General features: G+C 36.5%; 1 protein-coding gene across 1 annotated transcript in view; it reads right to left on the bottom strand.

The window, feature by feature from the left end:
- ZFYVE9 (zinc finger FYVE-type containing 9) overlaps nt 1-18,186 on the bottom strand; it is a 1,427,803-nt gene that overhangs the window by 241,330 nt on the left and 1,168,287 nt on the right. The window lies entirely within an intron of this gene.

Genomic DNA, 18,186 nt, shown 5'->3' with positions numbered 1-18,186 from the left:
CTTTCTAGCATTTAGCCTGAGACCATTTTAGTACACCAAGATTCTACTATGAAGAGTTTGTTCTGGAGGGTTTCAGTGTCTGTAAACTTTGTTAGTCATAGCTCTTGGCTCTCCACTTGGAGGTCTGAGTGGTACATACCAAAATGGAGAGGTCCTAGCACTTAGAAACACCACTGGTCATGTATATACTTTCTTATGAGGCACCTGCAACTTGCATTATGTGAGCTCTGTCTTAGAGCCAGTATGTTATCCAGCTTATCACACACAAATTGATTTTTAAAGCATTTAGCTTTTGTATAATCCAGCATTGGTAATGGTGTTGAAGACTTTGGCCAGATCAAGATACACCTTATGCACTACAAGACCATCATCTACAGCCTCCATAACCCTTTTGAACAAATTTCCCAGATTACACAGACAGGCTTGACCCTTCACAAAGACAAACTATTGAGGGTCAAGTCTAACAAAATTATTTATAGCACAGTTAATGTGGTCAGTTATAATACGTTCCATGGCTTTGCAGATGAGACTTGTAAAGGCTGACTGGTCTGTAATTACCTGGATTAGTTATAAGGCCACCCTTATGAAGTGGCATCACCACTGCTTTGTGCCACTTGTCAGGGACAAAACCAATAGCTAAACTTTAAAAAAAAAAAAAAACAGTTTGAGGAGTGTGTCTGCAAAGGCATGCCTGACACTATTAATTAAATCATGTCAGATCCCTCAGGAGAAGTATTTTGGTCTTGGTTAGCACTTTCAGTAAATGATTTTTAGAGATAATTGAGGGACTTAGTAATTTATTTGGGACTTTGAAAATAATTCTTTGGACTTAAATTGACACTAAATATTTTCTCAAGGATATTGGCAATGTCAGTTGGGAAAGAACAGGAGGACCCAATAAGTTCTGAGCAATGTAGGGTGTGTGTATATATATATGTGTGTGTATATATATATATATATATATATATATATATATATATATATGTGTGTGTATATATATATATATATATATATATATATATATATATATATATATATATATATATATATATATATATATATATATATATATATATTTTTTAGGTTTTATATCATAGCTAAAGAAGGATTTAAATGTATCTTTGGCTACCAGAAGAAAGTCGGAATGCTTGGTTTTGAATCTATTAAATAATTTGGCAAACGAGTAAACACTGATAACTCCAAGGAAATGAACGTCCCGTGGAAGCTGTAATGCAGAGCACCAAAATAACACAACCAACGATAAATAGCATCAACGGGACACCACGGCAGTGAATATATTAGCAAAATGTACTATGATGTAAAAATATCATTAACATCAAACTCAACACGCCAAACTGGCAAACATACGACTTTATTAGAGAAAGTAAGCGCTTTCACCACTAGGGCTTCTTCAGACTTACAAATTGCACATAATTTCACATTTAAATGCCAGGTGGCAATTAAAATGCATGACATCATTTCCTATATAAACAACTTCCATTAATTAAAACATCAAAATTCTTAAAATAGAAAAATAGGCTTTCACAAAACAACTCTAAATGAAAAATTATAACAATACTCATAATATCAGATATGATCATAAAACGTCGACAGATAAACAGTATTTCATAGTAATAATGGATGTTAATTATGTAAAAAATATATATATATACAAATTTACATAAATAAGAATACTATAATAATAACAATACCATGGTATCAAAAACATTACAATACCTAACTAAAAAATAAATAATAAATATACATATATATATATATATCTGTGTTCTAGTCTGCATGAAAATATGCTGTAAAACTTTTCATGAAAAAATATATAAAATTTATTATACATATATAAAAAATCCCTTATATAAAAAATATATATATATATATATATATATATATATATATATATATATATATATATATATATATATATATATATCATAAAAAATTTTAAACAGAAAAGATATAAAATGGAGACGTGCATCATTCAATTCTTACGTATTTTCCATCTCCTATTAAATAAAACAGGTTTAAGTGGAATTTTCTCATTTAAACCCGGGTTCTTATCAGCCCTGAGTTTAATGATCCACTTAATCTCACATCTTTCAGTATAATTTAAAACATCGCCTCCTCGTATGTTGGGGTATACAACCTGTAGTACAGAGAACTTAAACTGATGTGTAGAATCTGTTGCATTAATGTGTTTTGCCAGAGCATAATGATCATTGCCCAATGTTATATTATAGACGTGTTCTCTAATTCTCTCCTTTAATCTCCTATTAGTTTTTCCTATGTAAAATGCGGTGCATTTACAACATCTAGCAAGATAAATCACATTTCGTGTCGGACAATTAGCTGATGTTGTAAGGGGATAAACCATACTAGTAACAGGATGTACAAAATTAACAGCATCATCTATAAAAACACATTGATTACAATTCAAACAAGGTTTTCTACCTAACATCATGTCTTGACCATCAATAAAGTGAGTTACATTGGTACGGCATAATAATTGTTTCAGATTCCTTATGTTTTTAAATATAAACCTCGGTTCCTCACTCACACATCTCTTAATATTATCATCAAGCATCAAAATACCCCAGTGTTTCTTGAAAATAGCCATAATAGATTGTATGTTTGAGGTGAAATGAACGGAAACCTTAACTATAGGTGGCTCACCATCAGCACTTCCAAGAAGATCAACAAAATTCTCAGGTTGTTCAGAAAAATAAGGGCAAGCAGAGGTGGTTCTAATAGAATTGGCTATGGTGATAGCTTCATGTATCTCAATAGAACCATATCCCCTATTCAACAATCTATCCTTCAAGTCAGCTAGTTCCTGTTCATAACCAGTAGTTAAAGGATTTAGTCAGGAGGCTCTTATTGCCTGACTTCTAGCGACACTCCTAAAAACATGCCTCGGGTGCATACTGGTTCTATGTAATAAAGAATAACGATAACATATTTTTCTGTGTATACCAGTATTAACTAAACCATTATGAAATCTATCAATGTTAACATCCAAAAAGGAGACATTAGTCCTGGAGTAGTTCATAGTAAATTTCAAAAAATGAGAAGAGGTGTTGATATGTTCAAAAAATTCCAGTAAACTTTCTTCATCATTATTCCAGACCAAAAACAAATCATCTACAAATCTGCAGTAAAAACCTACAGATCTTTTATAACTATCCAAAGTAAATAGTTCTTGCTCTTCCCAACATGCCATGACAATATTAGCGTAACTATTCGCACACAGCATACCCATAGCTACGCCGTCTTTCTGGGAATAAATATTGTCCTGAAAGATGAAAATATTATTTTCAAGTACTGTCTCCAAGAATAAACATAATATATCAACCTGTTTGGATAATAGGTTGCAATGGGAAAGTAAAAAATCACTAACATATCAAACACCCACATCATTGGGTATGACGGTAAACAAACTAGTAACATCCAGGGTTACAAAATAGTTTGAGGAGTGTGTCTGCAAAGGCATGCCTGACACTATTAATTAAATCATGTCAGATCCCTCAGCAGAAGTATTTTGGTCTTGGTTAGCACTTTCAGTAAATGATTTTTAGAGATAATTGAGGGACTTAGTAATTTAGACATTTTGGGACTTTGAAAAGAATTCTTTGGACTTAAATTGACACTAAATATTTTCTCAAGGATATTGGCAATGTCAGTTGGGAAAGAACAGGAAGACCCAATAAGTTCTGAGCAATGTAGGGTGTGTATATATATATATATATATATATATATGTATATATATTAGGTTTTATATCATAGCTAAAGAAGGATTTAAATGTATCTTTGGCTTCCAGAAGAAAGTCAGAATGCTTGGTTTTGAATCTATTAAATAATTTAAGGACTTTCTTTTTTTATATAGTTTATTTAAAGTGGTGGACCACCAGGGTGGTTTGTTTTTGAATTTCACTTTTTACATTGTGTAGGGACTGCTAACTCTATGCATTTTTCTAAATGGGTGCAGTATTGATGAAACTTGCTACTGTGTTGAGGTGAGATGCAGTCACAAGTGAATTTTGATATTATGTCACACATTAGGTTAAGGTTGGCATGCTTGTTGTCCTTAAATTAAGTGGGATTTTCTGTAGGAGCTTTTGGGAGTTTAAAGTAAGTCACAAGTTTATGGTAAGACTTCAGTGGAGAAGGAGATACTAGAGGAGTAGAAGAAGTGCCATATTTGTAAGTATCAGGTCAAGAATGTAGTGTCCTCTAATAGAGTTTATCTATCAGCCGCCCAAACGAATTTTTGTTTATAAAGTCTGGAAAGTTTTGGGTATAGCATAAGTTGGAAGTATAGGTGTCCCAGTTTACTGAAACTTAAAGTCACCCAAAATATGGGAATTTTTGCAAATGAGGAGATCATTTACAATACTGAAGAATCTAACATGGTCATCAAGGAACAAATAAGGTGCTCTTTAACAATCAATAATTAGGAGTGATCTGTAGTTCAAGGAGTTCAGTTTGTGTGTGGCTATGGATTTGTCTGGAGGTAATATATTCTTTGCCTTAACAACAGTTAACACTGGGCCTACAGACTTGGAAAAGAATAAAAACTCATGAATACAGGGAGTGTTCTTTCTGCATTTAAATGAAGCTTTAGAACCATGGAAACATGGATGGTTTCCAAATTCAGGAATATGTCAAGATCAAGCAATTTATTGTTTAGACTTTGGGCATCAATGAAGGACACTGTAATATGACCTGATTTCAGAACTGATATATTAATTAAGCTGGAATGTCCATCAACTGGACTCTGACTAAAAATGTCACTGGGAGGCAGCAAAGGCTTTAGCCAGTATGTGAAAACCTAGAAATAAGTGGTGCAGGCCGTCCTTAGTAAAGCAGACTTGACTGTCGAACATCTTCTCCCATGCTGACACATACTGTATCCCCCTGGAATGACACCAGCTATTCAATTACTGAAGCCAGTTATCATTTCTTTTTATCTGGGCATCATTCGAAGTGAGCATTCCACTCAGGAACAGTGTCTTTCTTATATCTGAAAAATGCATGGGAAGTTCTGAAATATTGCTCTGCATACCCTTCAAGGTTTTGCTTCTCAAGTTGTTCACTCTTGCATGCACCTCTACCATATCATAGTCATAGCTGTCAAAAGTTTGGGTACTTAGGACCTTTGTAAAATTAGATATTTTGGTACCTGAAAATCTTACTGCAACCCTCTCCTTGTCCCGTCAGTCACTACAACATTGCTGTAGTTCAAAATTATGGATTTGGAGTGTTTAGGGTAATTTTTTATGGGAGGTATGCATGAGGTGAATAAGTGGCATGCTTTTTGCTGAGAATTATTTTTTTTTCCTAGGAGGCTCTGGAAGTGACAATTTTACAGCCTCAGCATAAGAAATATTAATCAGGTTGGACGTCTGTGAAATCTCATGAGGGAAAGTTTATAGGTGACGGAGTCTCCAGATGAATTAGTTACTTATACCCTTCACAGAAGAAATTATTAGTGTTGAAGATAAGTTCATTATGCATGAGAACATAATGCAATCTGTACACTGTCATGACCTAATGCTAAAAAGGCTGGTAATAGAGGTGAAATTAGCAGGATGCCCTTCCATCTTGTCCAGTGGTTAGGTGATTAAGTAAATAAAAAAAAATGCAACTCTACACAAGTAGGACAATATGCATGAGAGGGTATCCCACGCTTTAGCAGTCAAATGGGAAAAGCATCCCAATTTGTCATCTAGTGCTCACTATTACGAGAAGACAAGATAAGACTTGGGAGGTGGCAGACAGCTCAAGATCTATCAAGTTTACATAGATTGGCTTGGTGGACACGCTACATTCTGGCTCTATGAAATACAGTGAGAGGGCAATTTTATTTTAACAGCTTAAGGGAAAAGACTGTAAAATAATAGTTATGTGCTTACAGGCAAGCAGTCTATAAATGAGGAGAAGGAAGGAAGGAATTATGTTGCCAAATTATCATAAAGGATATATAACTGATACAATGGAAGGAATTACGCTGTCAAATTATCTCAAACGGCAGACAAGAGATTTTCTGGGTTTAAGAACAGAACCAGAACAGGGTGGAAGTATGAGAAAATTCTTATATACACTTAGCCCTGTAGCTGATTGGCTTGTAACTGCTTTAAAGCAAACAAATCCTGAATTAGAATGACTCTCCCTCATCATACAAGAAAGGAATTAGGGTTTAATACCTACATTTAGACCACTTACATGACAAAATGGAAATATACAGTTGAATTACTAACAAAGGCTTATAGACCTTAGCTAAAGTAGACAGAGACCACTAAAATGAACTTGCAGATCAAGAAATTAAAAATCTTCACTTACCTTTGTTATTGAATTCATGGAAATTATCACAAACTAGCAGTAGTTTAAAAGAACAAAGCAATATCAGCTACATTATTCTGTATACAATAAATTATATTTCTTTCTTTCTTTTCAGTGTTAAGAAAATGATATAATGAAAAAGCGGATAAATACTCGCCCTGTAAGCAAAATATTACTGTAGGTTTCTTCACTCTTAAGAACTGGTGTTTGTTCGGCCTGATGTTTGAAGTTACACTATGAACACCGGACACAGAAATGTTTAAGGAACTCCTTATCATCCAGGCTAATTCATATTTTCAGAAACTGGTAACAAACGCTAAGACAACTAATAATACATCTAAGAACAAACCGCAAATTGTTGTGTATTGCAAATGCACACATGCTATACTTCCTTTTTACTATAAGCCATTACAAAATATATTGACTTTGTATTTTATGCTTGTACTGTTTAACTTCTGCTTAATAATAGTTATTAATATATAATTAACAGTTATTCTGAGTAACCTATAGAGATCCTACAAACTCAAAACTTAGTTAAGCATTTAGAATTGCTCTGCAGTTCTTAAAAGGTCTTGTAGATGAACTGAAATATTTCCAAATTATATATTAACCTACTTTCAAAATGTCTCTCCAGGTTAAAAACTTCATAATTTTTACCTTTATTTTACAATATAAAGTGAAAATATGCCAACTGTAAAGTGGTTAGACAGACAATTAGAACACATTACAATATTTGCCAACACATGGGTCCACCCACAGATAAAAGATAAGCATTTTACAAGGATATAGATAGTTTTCATAGTACTTACTAGCTAAGCAAAACTGCAGCCATCTATCTGATGGGGAATATTCAGAGACGGCTGTACAAACATCAGCATAAGAAATCATACAGTTAGCAAAACAGGACAACACACATGAAGCCCAAGATGGTGGTGGTCACGAGCATACAGGGTCGCGAAGGACAATACTGAAGAGTTCTGGGCTTTCTCCTGTAAATATGGAACCTGTTAGCATGGAAGTAAAGAAACTCCTCTATTCATGTTTAGCCACTGCCCTTCTTTTAAGCTAGGACAGAGCTATGGTGTACAGTGATCTGAACAAAAAAGAACACTGTTTAATGAGTGAGGGAAGAATTTAAGAGGTAAGTCTTGTAGAAGAAAGAACCCAACAAGAAAAGAAAAGGCAGTACAAATATTTTCCTAAAAAAGAAGAGGAAATAGCAGCTCAGGTAAAAAAAAAATCTGTAAAAAGGCTAGAGAAGGAGGAAGAATTTCTGATGGGTATTAAATAATTCTAGAAAAAGAAGTATTTAACTGAAGATAACCTGTTCTGAAGATATTTCCTATCTGGACTGTGTGAAGAAGAAAAACAAACATATACTGGATTCTTCTACTGAAGCTGCTACGCACCTTTTGAAGGCCATTACACTATCAATGGCCTCTGTTTCAAGGCCTTCAAAGAAAACCGAGAAGTCCTTTTACTCATCCTTCATATTCAGAGATCATAAAAGAACTCAAGAAGAAACCTACTAAGTAGGGAGATGTAATTTGCCTCTTGAGGACTCATTCTATAAAAACAAAAAGATAAAACCACTTTTTGTCAACACAGAGCCACTCACATTAAAAGAACCAGATGGTTTGAAATTGATACTCTATCTTCTCACAATGGAAACTATCCACTGAAGGAGCATTTACCTACATTGCTATATCATCTGTGAAAGAATATCTTCCAATAAGATGAGCAAAGATAAGCAAACCAGCCTCCATATGAGCACTGAAATCCATGGTCTTGCAAAAATAAAACCCAAGAAACCGAAGCCTGAGTCACAAGTATATGAAAGTTTAGACTCTTGAGGCCTTACTTTATCCAGAGGCTCAGAGCAGTAGTAGCTTATCAGAATTAGGTCCTTTCTAGCTTGGATATTCATGAAAATGGCTCATCTTCTGTTGGGAAGCTGAAGGCTAGGGAACTGGTAACACATGACTCTTTCTAAGACATCAAAGAGATGAAACATAAACTAGGCATGAAGAAAAAGCACAATAAGAAGGAAAAGGACAAAAAAAAAGAAACACCCAAAATTGAAAAAGACATTACCCCTCTGACTAAGAGAAGCAGTGTCATGAACTCATACATTGCCTCCTGCTGCAGAAAACCTAACAAGTGTTCCTTTTTCCCCCCAAGATCCTACCTTTCACTCTGATACTGAAAGTAAGAAGAAAAAGAAGAATGAGAAGGCAGGAAAGCCTAAAAAGAAGAATATCATGTCGGCCTTTCAAATGTACTGAGGATGAAACCAAACTGAATCAACACCAAACAAGGGTCAGAAATGGTTCAAGAATGAATTTATTAAAATAACCTGACAAAATAAACTGAGCGCTTTCATCTCATACAAGAGACTTCATCAGAATAAAATGGTCTTCGCACAAAGCCATTTAACTGTACATAAAAGGATTTCATTGGTAGTTAGATAATTAATAAGAACTATGTTATTCTTTAAAGGGGGCAAACAACAAATGCACAATAATGAACAATGAACAATGATGCAAATAATATTTGCCAAACAGAAAGTCAGTACAACAAAGTACATTGAAACGTTTGATTATTTAAAAATAGTGTGTGCGAAAAATGTGACAAATATAAAAAAAAAACTTGTAAAAACTTGGGTTATAAATTAATGCCTTCAAAGTTAAAACAGGTGTAGCTGAAACACTGTCATTCAAACCAGGGGAAAGGTAGCCCCCAATCTAAGTTGCCAATGCAATTCATGTACTTTTAAGTAATTCTTCCAGTCCCCACCCAGGATCCACTGTGATCTTTTCTAAAATATCAAAAATGAAACTTGCTACAACTGTTACATTGGTTGGAATGTCTGCACAGGGCTCTATTCTCATTCTTGTTGGCAATATTGTGTGTGTGTGTGTGTGTGTGTGTGTGTGTGTGTGTGTGTGTGTGTGTGTGTGTGTGTGTGTGTGTGTGTGTGTGTGTGTGTGTGTGTGTGTGTGTGTGTGTGTGTGCATGTATTGTGTGTGTGCATGTATTGTGTGAGTGTGTGTGTGTGTGTGTGTGTGTGTGTGCTCTCTCATAAATACATGTTTTGAGAGCTCACTCAGTTTTGCCAACACAGAATGCAGAACATCCTGCGCACATCGCTAGGTAAATTACCTTTTGAGTGGTATAATTACCATCATAGAAGGTCATCTTTGTTTTCATTACATCTCCTAGCACCACAACTTGGTTCCTAGTAATTTATCTTCACTGACTGCACATTCCGCATTTAATAGTGGCCTTAGAAATCTTAGAAATGGTGGCATATTTATTTTCCCTCAATCATATTTATTTATTTTCCCTCAATCTCTTAAAACTTGGTGCTCTTAGGTTGGGAAAAAGAGTTTGCACTCAACAGCCACTTTGTAAATACACTGCATTTATATGTAAGATTTTGGATGACATTTGTCTTACGAGACGGCGAAGTTGAGGAAATTCACGCTTTTACAGACATGCTCGTCATACACACACACACACACACACACACACACACACACACACACACACACACACAGGTTCTAAATCAAATATTGCTAACTGTTTGTAATTCCTATCTACATTTTACAAGCTGCCACTCTACATGGCAGAAAAAGAGTCTACTTAAAGAATAAGTCATTAGGGTGGGTCATATGACATCACATAGGGAGGATATGTGGGACAAGTTAACCAAGTTAAAGGACATGTTTTTAGCAAGGGGGAACCCAAAACACCTTCTGGACAGTTTGTTGTCAGATGTGTATACTGAATGGGGTAAAAGGTATAAACCTCATTTGGGTACTGGACTAACGTATCAGGATGGGAAGAGCACAAATACGAAAGGGCTTTTGTAGTTGACTACAATAAATTCTCCAAGAAAATCAAAGCGATTTAAAAAAAAAAAAAATTGGTGTATTTTTAAAACCAATCCAGAATTATATTCATTAGTGAGGCCCGAACCAGTATTTATTTCAAAAACTGCCCCAGACTTTAAGAGAGTGATTATACTGCCCTTTCTAAGATTTCTAAGGGCTCTGTTAAATGCAGACTGTGTAACCAGTGCACATATATTACTAGAAACAAAGTTGTGGTGCTAGGAAACGTAATGAAAACAAAGATGACCTTCCATGATGGCAATTTTACTACTCAAAGGGTAGTTTACCTACAGTTGTGCACAGGACGTCTGGGATTCTATGTTGGCAAAAGTTAGCAAGCTGTCAAAACACACATTTATGAACACACACACGGTATTGCCAACAAGAATGAGAATAGTGCCCTGTACAGACATTCCAAAAATGAAACGGTTACAGCAAGTTTCATTTTGGTATGTTAGAAAAGATCATACTGGATCCCGGGGGGGGGGACTGCAAGAATTACTTAAAAGAACATGAACTGCATTGGCAACTTAGACTGGGGGCTACCTTTCACCCTGTTTTGAATGACAGTGTTTCAAATACACCCATTTTAACTTTGAAGTTAACTAATACATGATAGCCCAAGTTTTTAGAAATTTTTTGTTAAATTTGTCACATTTTTCCACACACTATTTTTTAATAATCAAATGTTTTGATGTACTTTGATGCTCTGCCTCTCTGCTTGGCAATGATTATGTGTATTGTTGTTCATTACTGTGCACTTGTCTGGCCCATTAGATAATTCATTAATAAGAACTGTAGTATCTTTAACACTGAAATATTTTTATATGCTATTTAATGGCTTTGTGCTAGGACAATTTTATTTTGATGAAGTCTCTTGTATGAGACAAAGTGCTCCTTTTATTTTTTCAGGTTGTTTTAATAAACTAATTCTTGTACCATTTTTGGACCCTCATTTACGCTAATTATCTTCAGTTTCAAGTTAATCTGGTTGGCGCTGCACCATTTTGTGTCAACAATGAGTATCCAGGAACAGATTCTGGTGAGCTGAAGAAAAGATTTGCTGAAGTCAGAAAACAGCTTCTTGAAAATGACAAGCTAGCCTGGAAAAAAAAACACTCAGTAACTTCAACACAAACAAAATAAAACAAAACAAAAACTGAAGCTGCAACAATGAAGCATAAACTTTGCAACAATGACAGTTCTTTGAAATCTAATGCATTTTCACCCCCATAAGTTGTCTCTAGCATATCTGTAACTTTTTCCCCAGAAAAGGTATCTGAAGTTGACATTTTATTTATTTATTTTACATTTCTTGACTGGGGAAGTTCGGCAAGGCACAGAGGCTCCTTCTTACTGGAGGCCCGGGGAGAAACGCTCCAGCCTCCGTTTCAGCACATATTGATGTGACAGCTCATCTTCAGCTTCAAGAAGAGTCATTAAGTTTCACAGGCCACCATCTTCAGGAGACTGAGGGAATGGCTGCAGTGTCATGAAGCTTGTCTATTTTGTTGGACTCCATTATCTGTGCATTAGGTCTACTGTCGTGCCCAACTGCCCAAGTACCAGAACTGATAGGCTGACAAGTTTTGTCAAACCCTTTAGATAATACTGCTTACATTATGCCTGGACTTTGATAGAAGAGGCTTATGTTAAAGTTGCAAGGTGCCTTGAAGATCAATGTGCATAATTAAAAGAGCAACATCCAGATATGTTTATGTAAATGAAAGATGGTTTCAGTTGTAATTATTTTAATACCTTTTTAAAGACACAGTGTAAGAAAAAGTGATTCAGACATTTTTATGTCTACAAACAAATGGCAGAATAACAGTTGCATCGATTTGTATGTTTTTGTTGAATGAAAATCATTAAAAATAAGTCTTCAAAGTATGTTGTGTATATATTTGAACACTACTTTGGCAATACACACTCCACATGTTTTCTTTCACGTTACCAAGGAATTAACCTTGAATGCATTCCCACAGTTGTCTTTGAGACAGAAGGAAGAAAACAACACTGTTGCTGGCATTCCAACAAATACAAAAATTTGCCCTGAGCTATGTACAATAGCTATTACAACAAGTTCAGGTATGTAAGCATGTGTCTAGTTGTGTTTCTTACTATGGTGCTCTAGGTATAAGCACTGGAACCAGTGGCAAAGAAGGAAGTAATTCAACTTTGGGTTTAGGTAAATGGTAGAACTTATTACAAAACAGTGCAACTTCAGAAACAGTATAGTAACTGTAGTTTAAAACTGTTTATCATCTTACTAAGCAGGACAGTGCAACTATTGGGAAGGGGTTGCTACTGCCATTCAATCCCTTATCTACTTACTAAGCAGGACAGTGCAACTATTTGGAAGGGGTTGCTACTGCCATTCAATCCCTTATTTCCTTACTAAGCATGGCAGTGTAGCTATTGGGAAGGGGGTGCTACTGACATTCAATCCCTTATTTCCTTACTAAGCAGGTCAGTGCAGCTATTGGGAAGGGGATGCTACTGCAATTCAATCCCTTATCTCCTTACTAAGCAGGGCAGTGCAGCTATTTTGGAAGGGGGTGCTACTGCCAATTTTCAAATGCTCTCTTCTGTTCACTGTTTGCAGTCCTGCTAAAAATACTCAGAAACTAGTAGTAGTAGTACACAACTGCATCTGTTTTCTAGCTAGTGAAAGGAAAAAAAAACATTATTGGTTTTCTATCAAAAAGGCATTCAGGCTTCCTATTCCCAACAGAATCACACTACCTATCAGCATACTCATTTGTAAAGTACTTGTATTGGATCAGTGTAAAACATTACATTGACTACTCACTATCCAAAGTCTTCCCCATGTCTCTTAAGACTCTCTGATTCCATTGCTATCATTTAAGTTACTTCTCTGACCTCCATGGTCTATAATGACTGGACTATTCACACTCTGGTCCTACTATTAGGAATTCCCTTCAACTCCCTGTACATCTGCTCCCTATTCCTGCATTATCCTCTAACTTAAATCCTACCTGAAACATCAGTCATACTGGAACTGTACTAAGCTCCCTTCCCCGGCCTCCATATCTACACACAATCTTTCTTTTTGCCGTTATCTTCCAGTTCCTCTCCCTGAAGATCAGCATTACCAGCAGCACTTTTCTTCTCAGCAGTACTCAGCTCAACTCATTACATCCGAGTGACGTCTCCAAGTGCTGCTGCAGTTAACTCCTATTGACACCTCTAGGCGTCAAATATTGTTTGTCATATTTGCATCAATAATTCCAAAACCATGTGATGTACAAGGTTTTAAAACATTTCGTCTTACAGGTTACACAATGGCAAACGCAACTGTATTAATATTTGACCTCTGTCTGGTGCAGGTAAATAGACATTAACTGTTGTTTTTTATGATATTAATTTATACAGATATAATTTTCACATTCTTCTAAATATCTCAAAAACCAAGTAACACAGACAGAACTCCTTAGCCTCATATGAAAGCTCTCAGCTAGATGACTAAAATGCCACTGCCAGTTTGTGTGTAACTTAAGTGGTTGCTGAGATATTATGAGTTGTTTACAAAATATTACAAATGTAATAGTGTTTACTCTGATTTATAAAATCTGGTTTAAGACCTAAAACTTAAAGAATACTACCACTATAAAAATAGTTTGTGCTGAAGAGTTTGCCATTTATACTTCTTTCATAACCCCTATGGTTCCAGAGATATAAACATATGTTTGAAATTTGAGGACATCATTTGATTCTGTCAGAAAGCTTAGGCTCTGCCCACTGGAAGTTACAGTGCAAACTTCCCGAGCTCCATTAGAGTGAATGACTTAAGCAAATATCTGTGTTTTAACCTACAGCTGGGTACTAATATTGTTTACTGTATTTTATTGTATATGAGCATTTCTGTTCAGATAAGTCACAAGTTGTTATGCATATAGTTGTGACTAAATGTTGCTAGGTACTGACATTTGTACAACTTTATATTTTACAGCTGTAATAATTATCTTCGTTATAGATACTTTGCAGTTCTGGTGTAATACTTGTATTCTGTAACAAGGTCATGAGTGATAAAAGAGCCGTAATGGTCCAAGGTCACCCACCTAGCTTCATGAGTGGGTGACCAAGGCAATCAGTCTACGGATCCAGTATGTAATTAGTCAATTAATTAATTAAATGAATAACTTTATTATGTGAGAAATACACATTGCCTGACATACACAGAATCATGTAACAATACCTTTCTAAAGGAGCTGAAAAATCCTTGGTAGAGACTGGAGAACCAATGGAAGCACTGGCTTGAGTGCCACATGGTTGCAGAAGCCCAATGTACACTGATCTCAATGAGTGTTTACCAGGCATACATAGAGACGATTGGGCCACAAAAAATCTCATTAGATGTGTACTTTACTGATTTGCACTATGTACAGATTTATACAACTGCTGTGACATTTGTGAATTTTACAGAGTTCTGTATTTGAATTCTGTATTTTAAAGTTTATTTGCTGTTATCACTGTATTTGATTGTTGTGTTGAATCCAGGGCCGGCCAGATTTGAATATCTAAAACTATAGTTCTTAACTGCACTTTAAATGATTATGTGTGCTGCTCTGCTATCTGTGTTTATCTGCTGTGTTTCCTGTGCCACTCTAGTGGTTTAGCTGTTGTTGTTTGTTCCTGCACTTCTGCTTGATTAGTAGTTGTAACTAGGCTACTTTCAGCTTTTTGGCACCCATATAATGTTATTACATAAAGAAGTTTTTGGTCTGCTCCCTTGTAGCAGGATAACAAAGTCCATTCTGAGATGGATCTCACAGTACGAACTCTGAAGAGTGTTACTGTGATTGGTTGAGGGCTAGACTGTTTTGAGACTTTCTGTGCATGTACAAAGTCACCACATGTGCTCAACTCTGCGCATCATATGGCAGCAGTTAGCAATACTCTGTGTAGACATAGGCACCTATAATTTAAATTTTCCCTATAAACCTACCCCTGAAAATTCCTCGGTGCTTAGCAGCACAGAGAGCAGCTAGTTTACACACTGAGAAGTGCCCGATCCTCAAGCTTGGTCTTGGGATACTCTACATAGGAATTGACTCTCATCAAGCAATCAAGTTAGCCAGATGTAAACCTCTCCCACGTCATCCCCTTGTAGAACATGTAATAAGGATCTGTAGCCATGGACATGCACTTCCCTGATATCTCTGCAGCTAGCCTGGTGGAAAGGGGCATCATGAGAGAATGCAGTAATTGTCTCATATATACAGGCAACCACCTAATTCTCCAACAAACAGATATGGTATGTGAGAGATGTAGTTATACAATGTAAACGGAGGCAAGGCTCTGACATACAAGCACCTATAATACCAAAGTTGCTAGTACCACATGCACACACACCCAAACACACTACACCCACCTAACACAATAAGGACAAGACACACAGACCCACATATGCCAAGGCTCTTAAATCTAATCTCCTGAAACCCTAAAGACCTCGTAGTCACTGGATTGCAAGTACCAGTATAACTGTCATAGTCCATGTGGATGTTAAATGAACTCAGACATTTCTTCCTGGACTACATGAAGAGAAGGGTCCAGGACTAATGCTCAAGTGGACGTTTCACCGAATGTGAAAGGGCTGGGCATACTTACGCGAAAGTGCTTTTCACCGAAGAAGCACTTTCACGTAAGTATTCCTGTTGCAGAGATCGCAATACAGTGGGGATAAGGGAAAATTCCCTTTTCCCCACTGTAGTGCGACCTTGGAGTGAGAATATAAAAGCAGGGGGGTGTGGGGGGGTGCAGGGGGGCTTGCTTCCCTGCAAAAACGTAAATGTAATGTTTTTTTTTTTTTAACACACTTTAACAAAAGTGCTTTTTTGGTGAAAGTGCTTTCGTTAAAATGTGTTCGGGGATAGTGGATTTGGACTGTTGAATTTTTGTTCAACAGTCCTAGATCTGAAGAGAAACATAGGTTCATAGGTTGGTAGTAGGCTATCGGCCCTAGGGCCTATACAAGCGTAGCCATAACGATTCCCTGGATATTTCTTCCCACAATATTTACTTCCCTGGACCCCTGTCTAGCAGGGCGACTGACATGATCCCCGTGGTGAATTTCCTATCTGCCATCCAATCGTCAAGGTTCCTTTTAAAGACTGCCATGGAGGTGCCCTGCTTGACATGTATGGGCAGTCTATTCCAGAGTATGGGGAGTCTCTGGGTCAGGAACCTGTCCCTCCAGCATGTTTTGTTCATTGTAATGACAAGGTTTAGATCCCTGGAGCGTGTGGTTCTGAGGGATTGGGATTTCTTTACGTGGAGCATGTCCAACAGCTCAGGGATTGACATGGCCTTGTATGTTAAGCAGAGATCGCCTCTGAGTAGGTGGAGCTCTTTGAATATGTGTCCCAAGCCAGTATAGCCTAGCAATGAGCAGCATTCTACTTTCTCCAAGTATGATGCCACAATATGTACAGAAGATGATTCACTTTAATAACTAGCTTAGTTTCTGGTGTTACTCTAAGGGGATGGAATATTTGTCAGCATGGGAGGATATAGTTGAATCACCACATTGCTTTGTCAAGGATCATCTGCATCTGTCCCCTTCTAGACTTCTGAATATTGGTGAAAATACTGTCCTCCACTATTTTTTTTCCAACAAACAACTTTATTAAATTTTCACACATGACATAGGCAATCTTACATTTATACAAATGGAAAACAAACAACATAACACCACTTTAGCTGCAAATAGTATACATAACAGACACCACTGAAACAACTGTAGTTGTAAACATTATACATCATTTGTAATCTAGCTAGTCATTGTTAGTTAAGCATTATATGGCTCATTCAAATACTGCCTCTTAAACCTTGTTCCTGCTCTAAATATACTGTTCCCAAAAGTCCCATTTTGTCCTGTGTAGTTTGCTTCCTCCCTTCTCTAATGATCCCAATTCCAGTAATTTTACCTCTGTTACTATATTCACTACTTCTAGTAAAGTTGGTCTAGATTATGATTTCCATTTTCTAGTAACTGTTTTTTGTGGCAGCCCCCATAATTAGACTCAGCAAGGCTTTACTATGTCTAGGCAATTCCGATTCTGTATCATAACTCAAAAATATAATCTCCCAAGTCAATCCAATCTGCTCACCCAGCATCTCCAATAGAGCGGTCTGCAGGGAATCTCTAAAGTCTGCCAGCTCACTATACTCCAAAAAATATGTTCCCAGCCACCTCTTTCTTGCCCGTCACACCTCCAGCACTTGCTATCAACTTGAGAAAAATTATTTGGAGTCAATTTGGGGTATACAAATACCTATGTAAACACTTCCAGGCAAAGATCCTAAATCTTCTAAACTTTGTTGCATATCTGGGAGATACACATATTTCCTCCCATTGTCTCTTTATGAATTGCTTATTCAATCTCTTATCCTAATGTTTTCTCCTCTGATTGATTCTTATAATTATCATGCAGTATTTTATATGCTTTACTAATTATTCCTTTTTTAGTGGCGGCTTCTGTTCTAGATTATATTAAAAACTCTACCAGTGCTGGCCTTACATTCAGAAGCCCCTGTTTCCTTCTCTTTGCCTATACTCTGATATCAATCCTTGATAGGGAAGGCAGTCTCTAACCTGCAGTCAAAATAAATTCTTGGCCTCTTCCGATTCTATTACCTTTCCCTTTCTAGTAATTTGCTCCCAACACCTTGGTTCCTTTGCCAGTTTTCTCCAAAGAATCCCAACCTCCTCTTGCCTATTTTCTGTATCCCTGACCACAATCATCCCTATCGCAAAATAAGAAGTTATGTACCTACCATAACGTTCCATGTTAGTTGTCTTCTTTTTGCCTTCTTTCTTGCTGGATGGGTTCGGAGCCGACTCGGCCTATACTAAAGCTCGAGAGCTATTTTTACTGGCTCGAGGCTACCCTATATCCCACAATGCTAGGCGCTA

Source organism: Protopterus annectens, chromosome 10.part0, assembly GCF_019279795.1.
Source record: "Protopterus annectens isolate FY-2018-M chromosome 10.part0, PAN1.0, whole genome shotgun sequence".
NCBI classification, from domain to species: domain Eukaryota; kingdom Metazoa; phylum Chordata; order Ceratodontiformes; family Protopteridae; genus Protopterus; species Protopterus annectens.
This window is presented reverse-complemented; position numbering and strand designations above follow the sequence as displayed.